Genomic DNA, 9,713 nt, shown 5'->3' with positions numbered 1-9,713 from the left:
CTCTTTTCTTAATACTTACTTCTACTGGTTTCATCTTCCTTTCTTTGTGGGTCCCTCTTTTGGGCTCTCTTCTTCCTTCCTGATGTATTAGGAGTGGAATTGTCCATTCAAATCTATAAAGGGTGTTTTTTTGGTAACCCCTTCAATTCATGTTTTGCCAATCTGTCCCAATACAATTCCCTGTTAATGTGGCATTTTCATATCTTTGTATTCTGTTGACATGACATATTTACAATTTACATGTGTTCCCTTTTTTCTCCCAAAAACACAAAATACAAATTATTTGAAAATAAATTTCTCAGGTAAGTTGCTCACCTAAGTAGGCAATTTGAGGAGAGTCATCCTCAGCTAAGCACAGCTGGAGGAAGATGGAGGTAACTAAATTTCACAGATATGTTGCTCACCCACTAGGAGTAAGTGATTTGGGGAGAGGGCCAAAAAGTGCAGGCACACCTTCCATTTCAGTGGAAATTAAGATGAGAGTCTGTAATTTATACACTTGCTGTGTGATTCAGCATTGTATAACCTTGTCTAAATCTAACTTGATGTTGTTTAATACAGTGCTGCATCAAAAATCCCCTACTCTTTCTCAGTCTTTTTATTTGTAATTACATATTTTTAAGGGTATGCAGCACATCAGATGTTAATAGGAGGTGAATTAGTACACTCTCTAGACTAGTTTAATAATGCAGCAAATGCACTAACAGAGACCAACTAATCAATGCATTGTAATCATTGCATAATTTCTCAATATTTTAGCATTTATTTAAATAGTTATTTTTTAAATAAAACTTTACTTTAAAAGTAACCATTAGTTATTGCTCCCTAACTTTTTTTTCTCTTTCTTTTGTTTATATATACAATCAGAAACTATATGCGTGGGCATACCGTGAAGCCTAAAAATTTCACGAATGAAGACTGGCACCAACGCAGCTGCTGATGGTAAAGCTGGAAGAGGTACAAAATTTGCCATTTTGGAAAAGCTATCCACAACCACCCAAATGACCGTACAACCATCGGAAGGTCGAAGATTTGTAATAAAATCCATGAACAGGTGACACCAAGGCACCTTAGGAATGGACAGAGGACGAAGCGGTCCTGCTAGGGCACAAAGAGATGACTTGGTTTGAGCACATACAGCACAGGCCTTGACATAGTCCGTCATATCCTTACGAAGGTTGGGCCACAAGTACAGACGGTAGAGAAGGGTGAAAGGTCCTGTGAATACCCAGGTGGCCAGGCAGTTTAGAGTCATGTGGCCCAAGTAAACTTTGGGTGCAGAGTTCAGGAGGCACCAAGGTTTTACCTGTGGGAATAGCAGATTCCCTAACAGAGTTCAAGGCAAGGATATGGGCCGGTGGGATAATAAACTCTGGCTCAGCAGTGGTTTCAGAATCCTGTGGATCGAAGGAGCAGAAGAGAACGTCAGCTCGGGAGTTAGGGGAACCAGGTTTAAAGGTAATTATAAAATCAAAATGTGAAAAGAACAAAGACCAAAGAGCCTGCCGAGGGTTGAGGTGAGGAGCCGACTGCAGGTATTGGAGGTTTTTGTGGTCGGTGAAAATAGTGACCTTGTGAGGAGGGCCCTCCAAAAAATAGCACAGAGACTGACAAGAAGGACCTAGTATGCCCCCCTCAGAGCATACTAGGGTCTACAATTTACCAACTTCTGTCGACAGAGTTTAATAAAGTGTCCTTTTTGCCCGCAATAGATGCAGAGGCCTGTAGATAAGCGCAGGGACCTTTCTTCAGAAGACAGACGTGAATGGCCGAAGTGCATCGGTTCTTCCGAAGATGGAGAAACAGCAGGTAGCGTGGAGCCCCTCATTGTTCCAGGCGAGCTTAGCCGCCAGAGTACGAAATTTAACTGAATGCTGTTTTAGAGTAAGTGACCCTTGGCGTTGGTGGAGGAGCTGGTGCTGGCTGCTGAGGAGGCATGAGCAGGTTCATCACAAACACTCCTAAAGAGGCTTCAATACTACTGATGACCGGATCCTTTCTCTTCCAGAGTGGAGACGCTTACGTCAAGGCTTCTCCAAAAAGCAGGCAGATTAAGTATGCTACCTTAGCCCGGTCAGTGGGGAAATTTTGTGGCTGAAGTTCAAAGTGGATGTTACACAGGTTGATGAAGTCACGGCACGTCTTGGGATCCCTAGAAAATTGTTGTGGGGGTGGCAGGTGAAGTGCAGAGGCCACCGGTATGGCAGGAGACTGGACCAGGACCGAAGGTTTAGCAGGTGCACTGGAGGGGACCAGAAGCTGATTCAGGTGCGTAGTGAGCACATGAAGCTGGTGAAGTACTTGCGTTTAAGTAGCTTCCTGGATGTCCAGCCTCTGGGCGAGTAATTGGTTGGGGTCTACTGAGGTCTGGGAAAGTGTATACATGGTTTGTGCAAACTGTCATGCACAGAGAGACAGGACCATTAGAGGGTGCTATGGCTTGCATGGAAGTGGTTTGAGCCCTGGGAAGGGCCAAGGAGCAGAGTCTAAGCAGTAACCAGGTCTTCTCCAGAGCCTCTGATGGTGGGGATGTTGCGCTGCTGGGTACTGCCAGGTTGCTGTCCTTGGGCACACCAAGGTGGGTAAATCACGGTACCAAATCATGAAGAAAAAGGATAGTAAAGGAAAGCTGGGGTCGAGGCAGGCAGCAAGAAAGAGAGGTCAGGTCACACACCAGGGGTCACTTGCCAGGGATCCAGGAGACAGGCACCAGTGACACAGGGGCCTCTGAGGGCACAGGGAACACAGGAAACACTAGAAGCAACAGGAGGCACAGGTGACTCAGGGATATCCACAGACAGACAGGTTCACTGGAACAGCACAGGCAAGTTGGCTGGGAACCAACAGACTGAACAATGAGGGGTTTAACACAGGAGCTGGACAAAGGAAACACTGAATTAGGCAACAGGTGAACAGGAACTAGCACACAGAATTAGGGTCTCGGCACAATGAAAACAGATTGCGCAAACACAGAATGCAGTGTGTGAGCTAGCTAAATAGCCAGGGTTGGTCAAGAGGCTATTTTCTGATTGGCCATCGGATTGGACGGAATTGATAAAGCTTGGAAACAGAGGCAAGCCCAGCATCAGAACTGCCCGCATGCGCAGGAGAGTGATGCCTGCGCTTAAGAGGTGAAGGGGTAAGTGTGACATTACAGTCCCTTTTACGGGGCCTCCCCACCTGCTGATGTCCAGGTTTCAAGGGGCAGCGGAGGGGCAGACACTTCTGCAACAGGAACCCACGATCTCAATTTGACAATGATAGACCAGGGTTTGCAATGTCAATAGAAATTACAATGTAATGGTTTTATTGTTCCTAGATTATAATTATTATAGTTTATTTTTACCTGTTCAAAGGATTTCATATTGTAACTCTAAATTAACCTAATCATCCCTGATTAGTTTCTTCCTTCCCTTCTCCCCTAATTTTAAATTTTCTGCTGATATAAAAAAAACATAAGATTAAAAAGAGCTTTCATTTAAAACAATGGAAAGTACCATAGTACATAGTACCAAAAGTACCATGGGACTTTTAAGGCATCTATTCATGAATAGTATTGTGTAAAAATTATTATTAATAATATTATTATTTTGTTTATCTTTCTAGGCACTCGCCAAGTTATAGCGGCTGCATGGAAAAAAACTACTCTTAACTTCTCAGCAGTAATATCTCGGTTATCTCACACCATGGTCTTAGAGAGGATGTCTGCAGTTGTTAATGACACTATCCTCGAATTCCATAGAATTTGGTCTCCCTGGTTAGCCCATCACGCTTCCCCTGATTTAGATCGCAGGTTACTACAGTTATTATTCCTTCTTTTTATTGCTAGCCAACTTGGTACTAATTGCAGAAAGTTTTTTTATTATGTGTTTCACAATCACACTTGTATTTGTACTTGTATTTGTTTCTTCTGTTTTTATTATCTTTGTTTTTTTATTTTATATGGTTGTTCTACTGTATGTTGTATGTATGTAAAAAAAAAAAAAAAATGTATTGACAAAAAAAAACCTAAAAAACATTACAATAACCATTGTGTTCCCAAAACCTGATGCATTTTGCGGCTGACAAGAATCTGCTTCCTCAGGAGTGATGCAAAGGGGGGCAGGGTATAAATAACACTCCTTCATTTAATTTGTAATTAATTTTACCTTACTTTTACATATAGATGTTAATATGGTGTCATTTTAAAGAGTAATAAATAAAATGTGTGCTTTTTATCTACAGTGACACAGTGACTACAGTGATACAGTCTACAGTGGGGAAACTAGAAAGATTTTTAAATGAAAAATTCATCCCTAAATCAAAGAACCCATAGCTGAAATAAAAAAATGCTCTAGTCCATAAGGGGTGCACAGAGCTTAAATGGTAAAGGAAAGCCTGGCTCTGTTTTATCTTGCACATTATGACTAAATCACATTGGGTTGTAATACACCAGCTAGGTTATACCCACTTTTGTAACTGCATCACAAAAAAATAAATATTGTCTGCTACTTAGTCTAATCCATGCGTCCTATACCTGTCCTAAATCAAATGCGCTGAATCCAAATCTGAAGTCCTATTCTGCCTATGACATCAGGATCTGAAGTTAATTACGTGTATAAACTTAGAGATTAGTTAAAGCTTAGCTACATTCTCTCGTTTTGCAGTTATTATGTAATCTGTATACATAACTAAGTTTTGCCTTAAAGTTCCATGGCATTACAAAAACAAAGTTTTATGTTGCAACATATACAATTACACATATTTCACCTGAGTCCTTGTTCAACACACTTGTACACTTCAGAAGTGTTTCAGGAACTTGCTTTTGCGTTTGTGGCTCTCTGCTGTCTCCTGTTGCAGTAACCAGCAGTAGTCCCCCATCCTGTTGGGGTTGTACTTTGTAATGGTTGCTGTTTTCACAACAGTTCCACAGGCACAGAAAGCACATATATTTTGTATATCCCAATTGCAGGCCAAGAAGGAGTGCCACCACCTTCAGGTCACCACAAACGTTCCACTTATGTTCTGAATAGTTAATTAATTTCAAAATGACCTCCATGGATTCGTATGTCTCTTTCATTCCCTCGGCATAAGCAAGAGGAACAGAAGGTTTTTTGTTACCTTTATGCAGCAATAGAGCTTTCAAACTTGCTTTGCTTGAGTCTATGAACAATCTCCACTGCTCCAGTATGTATTTGCAACCTAACTCCATCACCAGACCACTCAAGTCGGTACAGAAGCAAATTTCGTTTTCCAGCTTGTAATAATTTGCGAACTTTGTGTGATGATCACGAAAGTTTGAAGTTTTCTTTTTGTAGCAAATTCCACTCCTTTAATCCTGGAGGCTAACAGTTCAGACTTCTCTTTTGACAAAAACAGGTCCCTTACTAGATCATCTAAATCTGATTGGCTTAGAAAATGTGGCTTACCCTCTTCAAATTGGGGTTCATAACATCGATATCATCCTCACATGGCACTGGCTTCAGAGCCGATTACCAAACATGATAGACAATTTTCGATTTAGTCTTCTTCGAAAACCCAGCAATTTTACTCATACAGAAGTGGCAGTCCAAGTGATGGTCTTTTGGCTGACGCCAAATCATAGGCACAACAAAAGGCATTTTATTTCTTTTCCCATTCAACCATTGTGTTAGGCCAATGTACCACACCTGACAGCAGATATGAGGTGCCCAGCCTTTATCCTGATCTCCAATTTCACATCTAAAATAATACTTGTAAGCAAATCTCACCCTCTTGGTTAGGTTCTCGCGTTGATCACATGGGGTATATTTGCCACAAATGTAGCAAAAATTGTCTGGTTTATTAACACAGCTGCGTAAAAATACATTACCCAATTACCGACCATTTGAACAGCTACAGCATGCCTATAACTTAAAATCTGTATGTGAGGCAAATTCTGAGTTCAGATTTGGAATCAGCACACGCGATATCATGTAAATCATATGTGGTATTCCCAGTAGCAAAATCATTGTTGTGCAGTGTTATCATGACAGCTTGCTCAAAAAAAGAAATGCTTTAATTTTTGCCCCTTGTATTGGCCTAGTTACTAATACTATTACTACTATTTTCTGAATATGTAAGCAGAGCTCTACCACCCTTACGCGTCTTCATTGTTTGGCACCTGCCTAATTTGGCATTAAGTTGGCATTTATTTTAATAGGAAAACCTCAGTATATTTTTTATTGAACATGTTACAAGTTGCTCTCATTACTGCACTTCCAGATACAAGTAATAAATACAAAGTCACTCAATATAAAACTAGTTGTTCACCAAAATGTTTGTAATGATTTTTGATGTATAAAGAGTAACAATAATTTCTAATTTTTTTATTGGTACAGAGTTCTGCTTTAAATTAGATAAGATAAGGTAGCTAATGAGAAAGTAGATCTAGCTATGTCATCTACAAACCACTGCCGATGCTCCACTTCATGATAATTTATCCTCTGATTGTTGGAGTTTATTAGACTGTTTAATATAGTCTTCCTTATGAACTTTACATCATGATCTTATGTAGGGCATTACTCATAAAGCCAACGTTATGTGAGTCACGTAGGCATTTTATGACTTTTGCTCAGCTGATGTCAACTGATCCATTTTTGGATACTGAAAAATAGGCCCATTTAGTGCGCTTCTATTGTTTACCAATATGACATTGTCTGCAGACAGAGCAGAGCGAGGAAAGTGGTATAGTTTTAGCCTGATGGTGAGTGACTAGGTGCAAGCATATGTGAATAGCACGTTCTAATCGAAGAACATGGGCCTTGTATATTCACTGGGGAACACAATGAAGCAAATCAGATTATTTAGCATTATAATGCTGGCCCCAGGTCTTTGCAGCCCACACCCAAAAAGTAGACCTTTATCTGTATGTAGTCTGGTGAAAATGATTCTATTTGAAACCTGAACTTTGAAGGACAGTATAAGTAAAAATTCTGCCCAACATATATCAAGATAAAGCTCCATGACGGTCACGTACAATAGAGGGGAATGCTGGAGAGTTTGTGGTGTTGGGTTAATAGTGATATTAGCAAATTTTACCATAAGTATTGTATATTAAAATTTGGTTCCATGTTCTGACACAAATAAAAATGAGTAAAATGCAAATGCAAATTGACCACAGAAAATTTTTTATTGTAAATTTTTATTAGGTTTAGAACAAAATAATAAAAAAAAAAACACATAAAAAGCTACACAACACAAACAATGCAAACTAAATCCAAAAAAAAGGAAAAGCCCCCCCCGTCTTTATTGCCCTGACGGTAAAGACTGAATGGGACTGCAGAGCTTCCTGGGATATACTCATTTCAAATCCCAGGAGGCCTGGGCTGCTCCTTCTGGGCATGCCCAATGCCACACCGCCACCAGTGCAAGGAGGGCCGCCTGCACCTCAGCTTCCCGTCACCCGTGGCCCCCAACCCACCAGCAACACACCGGCACCGGTCCGCAGCCCGGAGGTTGGGGACCACTGGTGTAGACTTCTAGTTAGGGTAATACAACATCTAGAAGCCATCAGAATATGTATAATAAGCTTAATCTGCATCTTTGAGAAAACCCTCACAAAAGTTTTTTTTATTTTCTTGTTGTGTGGCTGGGCTAGTTCAGAGGTATACCGGACCTGTGGTTAAGACACTACATGTAGAATTCTTACCTGCAGCTGACCATAGAGAATAAATAGGTGCATAAGTAAGCTATTAAGTACCAACCACTGCCCTGGCTGTAAAATATTGAAATGCTAATTTATTAAAAATCAGCAGCTGGGACAGGCAAGTGGCTAATAAGGGGTTACCCGCTGCAAGACACATGGGATCACGTTCCTACTGCTTGTCTGAACAAGCCTTTTAGGTAGTATTCACATCTTTGTGACAATTTTTACACATGTACTGATATATAACTAGTATTGTATTTGTATATCAAATGCCCTGATACTCCCCTTGCTGCATGATTGTCCTAGATCAATGATTCACTATTTAAAAAGGAAGGAAAAAGATGCTTTCTCCCCCATAAAAAGATCAGCAATGGTAGCTTATATACAGTTTGTATCAGCCATTCTCAACCAGGGTTTATACAGAGGTTTCTAGGGGTTCCTTGACCTGTGGCTAACTGACCTTCCATTTGATGATGCCTGGATAGTTTTAGGGCCAAGACCACTTTGTAGAGCCGGCTACATGACCGATGTTTTATTTGTCTATAAATGTGGTTTTCTAGCCACTGAGGAGCAAACCCCCCCACTGATGGCCCAACATGTTGGTTGAAGCAGGGGTTCCCCAAGACCTGAAAAATGTGTCCGAGGTTCTTATGGAATAAAAAGGTTGAGAAAGCTTGGTTTATACAATTTCTACTCAATATCATATTCTGATTTTTTTTTCCTTGAACTTCCAATGGCTCTGCGAAATTTCGGTGAGCCGATTTCACAAAACCATCGGAAGATCAAGTAAATTATAACAGGAGGATTCACAGGGGATTCACAGGCTTCCCTGGGAATCCTCCTGTTTGCGATCCCCGGGGCACTAGAGGTAAATTAACCTCTAGTCCCTGGGATTGCACACTGTTCTCACGACCGAATTCATTGAGAAGATCCCCGGGCACTAGAAGTTTTTTTTTTAATTTCAAGCTCGATCAGCGAATTTACACCGGCCATTCTCAATTACAATTTCGGTATGCGAGAACGGCCAAATTCGCTGCATGAAAATGGCATCAAAACCGTAGCTATTGTCTTTATCCATGCAAACCCATGCTAAGTATAATTATTTTATTTTATCTTTTCTACAGTACATATTCACATGCAATGGTTTCATATTTCAGAACCAACTCTTTTTACAGACTCAAGGTGTTGCAATGAGCATTAAGTGTGCTCCTACCTATGCGAACATTTATCTAGAACATTGGGAGAGGCAACATGTTCTCGGAGAAGGTCCTCTTCCTGTGGAGAAAAGGAAGTACCCCCATGCTCATTGATTTTTTTTCCAAAAACTACAACACAATGTTTGAAATTTAGGATATACTATGTCCTATGACTTCGGTTACTTTTTTTGATCTTACTATTTATATCGGATCAGATTTTTCTTTATCTACCAATCTCCACAGAAAAAAAAAATGCAGGAGACACCATTCTCTATGTGGCCAGTTTACATCCAAAACCATTGGTCAATATCTCTGTGTTTAGAGAAATTGTACCTCTCAAGAATATTTTGAAGTTTGAGCTAAATCCCCCAAAGAAAGATTGCCACTTAAAGGATATTGTCATAATTTACTTGAAAAAGATTACAATAGTGTAAAGTCTTTAGAACACAAAGATTGGCTCTTTGGGGAATGGAAAACATCAACTCTAGAAACAGTCAAGATTGTCACCAGATACACAGGTCAGCATCAAATGGTTCAGTCATTATGTCAAAAATATTGTCTATTCATTTCAGATCCTCTGATTTCTAACCACATCAACCCTCAACCCCAAACAGTACTTGTGTATGTTAGTTCACAGTCATTAGGATGGTGCAACAACACATACAAGTTCAGAGATCTGCTGGCACTTTTAAATGTAACAACTGTACCAAATGTAAATGGATTTGAACTCCAAATCTAACCTAGTGTCCCTAATTGTTCTAAATTGGAGTGTAAATTGGAGTCTAAAGTGGATTGCAATACCATTTGTGTACTATATCTAATTGAATGCACCTTTTGCTGTTTTAACATAGGAAAAACTAAAAGACCATTTA

At 40.2% G+C, this 9,713-nt stretch overlaps 1 long non-coding RNA gene across 1 annotated transcript; it reads left to right on the top strand.

Moving 5' to 3' along the window:
• The first annotated feature begins 780 nt into the window (after positions 1-780).
• LOC140326215 (uncharacterized) lies at positions 781-3,877 on the top strand. The gene is made up of 2 exons (XR_011919802.1): positions 781-3,139; positions 3,607-3,877. It is a non-coding gene; the product is annotated as an uncharacterized lncRNA (long non-coding RNA).
• The last annotated feature ends 5,836 nt before the right edge of the window (positions 3,878-9,713 follow it).

Source organism: Pyxicephalus adspersus, chromosome 1, assembly GCF_032062135.1.
Source record: "Pyxicephalus adspersus chromosome 1, UCB_Pads_2.0, whole genome shotgun sequence".
Taxonomy (NCBI): domain Eukaryota; kingdom Metazoa; phylum Chordata; class Amphibia; order Anura; family Pyxicephalidae; genus Pyxicephalus; species Pyxicephalus adspersus.
Note: the sequence above shows the minus strand (reverse complement) of the source record. Positions and strands in the feature narration are given on the sequence as shown.